This window comes from Vulpes lagopus, chromosome 4 (genome assembly GCF_018345385.1).
Source record: "Vulpes lagopus strain Blue_001 chromosome 4, ASM1834538v1, whole genome shotgun sequence".
In the NCBI taxonomy this organism is placed as follows: domain Eukaryota; kingdom Metazoa; phylum Chordata; class Mammalia; order Carnivora; family Canidae; genus Vulpes; species Vulpes lagopus.
In genome coordinates this window covers 93517402-93519663 of record NC_054827.1, presented here as the reverse complement: position 1 = coordinate 93519663, position 2262 = coordinate 93517402, and positions in this window count along the sequence as shown.

Here is a 2262-nt window from a genome sequence, read left to right as displayed (position 1 = left end):
AGCAAGTAGATGGGTCCTGCTTTTTTATCCAGTCTGACACCCTGCGCTTTTTAATAGGGTCATTAAGCCTGTTCACGGTCAGAGTTACTATTGAAGGATATGAGTTTAGTGTCATCATGATATATATTCAGTCCCTGTTCTTGTGGATTGTTCCACTGGACTTCTTCTTAAAGGGGAACTTTGAGAGTCCCCCTTAAAATTTCTTGCAGAGCTGGTTTGGAGGTCACATATTCTTTCAGTCCCTGCCTGTCTTGGCAGCTTCTTATCTCTCCTTCCATTCTGAATTAGAGCCTTGCCGGTAAAGTATTCTTGGCTGCATGTTCTTCTCATTTAGGACCCTGAATATATCCTGCCAGCCCTTTCTGGCCTGCCAGGTCTCTGTGGATAGGTCTGCTGTTACCCTAATACTCCTCCCATAAAAGTCAGGGATTTCTTTTCTCTTGCTTCTTTAAGGATCTTCTCTTTATCTTTGGAATTTGCAAGCTTAACAATTAATTGTCAAGTTGTTGAATGGTTTTTATTGATTTTTTTTTTGGGGGGGGTGTCTCTATTTCCTGGATCTGAATGCCTGTTTCCCTTCCTAGGTTAGGAAAGCTTTCACCTATGATTTGTTCAAATACATATTCTGGCCCTCTGGCCCTTTTGGCGCCCTCTGGAACCCCAATTAAATGTAGATTTTTCTTACTCAGGCTGTCACTTATTTCCCTTAATCTATCCTCATGATCTTTTAATTGTTTGTCTCTTTTTTCCTCAGTTTCCCTCTTTGCCATCAACCTGTCTTCTATGTCAGTCACTTCTTCTTCCACCTCATTAACCATCGTCGTTAGGAGTTCTGGTTTGGATTGCATCTCATTCAATTGATTTTTAATTTCTGCCAGATTAGATCTAAATTCTGCAGTCTTGAAGTCTCTTGAGTCCTTTATGCTTTTTTAGAGCCACCAGTAGCTTTATAATAGTGCTTCTGAATTGGCTTTCTGACATGGAATTGTAATCCAAATTTGGTAACTCTATGGGAGAGAGGACTGTTTCTGATTCTTTCTTTTGAGGTGAGGTTTCCTTGTAGTCATTTTGCTCATTGCCAAGTGGCCAAAAACAAGTTGTATTAGGAAAAGGAGAAAAAGGGAGGAGAGAAAAAAAAGAAAAAAGGAAAAAAATGAGAAGAAAAGAAAGGAAAAAAGGTGGAAGGGAAGCAAACAGAAGACAAAAAGAAGGGGGAGTATCCTCTGATTCTATATACTGTAAATCCCTGGATTTTCCCTGGAACTTTCCAGTGCTGTTTGGTCAATAACTTGTTTTTCTCCTGTCCCTCCAGCTGGTCTTATGTGGGAGGGGTTTGCTCTGTTGAATCTCAGGTGTGACCACCTGGGGGGAGCTGCTCGGCTCCTGCTTGGTGCACAGCTCAGTGGGAGTTGTTTATCCAGTTTATCTTGTGAGGCAGCTGTAAGGCTCAGTGGGGGATGTTTATCCTGTAAGTCTCCTGGGGGAACAACTACGGTGGCAGCGGCCAGTTTTCCAGTCCTGGAGTCAGGTCCCGCAGTAACTACTGCAGCTCCCAGTCCACAGGGGCCTGGATGCTCCTGGGGCGCGGCCGCTGTTCTGCAGAGCTCTCCAGCAGCAGGAGCATCCTCGCTCTCCTGTGCCCTCCTGGCCTCCCCCTGTCCTGGGGGGAGCGCTGGATCCTGGGTTGTGTCCTCTGTGCCCTGGGCTCCCAGGCTGTGCAGCGCCCTCTGCGCGGAGCCTCCGCCCGAGCCCCTCTGAGCTGCTCCCGGGTCCAGCCATGCACCCTCTGCAGCCCTTTAGGGAGCTCGGCCGCGAGGTGTGGCGCTCTCCCCGAGCGCAGGTGTCTGTTAGTGTCCCAGGGAGTCTGAGGGCATCCCCGCCCTCCTGGGGTCCTGCTCCAATTCCCTGCGAGAGCCTTTCCGTCTGGGAAGATTGGTGAAGCTCCTGCTTCTCCGGGCGGGCCTTTCCTGTCCTTGGGACACTCGCCCCAGCCTTCCCCGGCTCCTCGCGGGGCCCCTCCCCCTTGGAGGCCTTTTGTTTGTTTATATTTTCCCCCATCTTCCTACCTTGATAGAAACGTGAACTCTTCTCATTGTAGCATTCTAGATGTTCTCTCTTTAAATCTTAGACCGAATTTGTAGGCTTTCAATATGATTTGAAAGTTGTCTAGGTAATTTGGTGGGGACAGGTGACTTGGGGACCCTACTCTTCTGCCCTCTTGCCCCCTCCACGAGCATTTAAAATTTTCCCAGGGGATGCCTG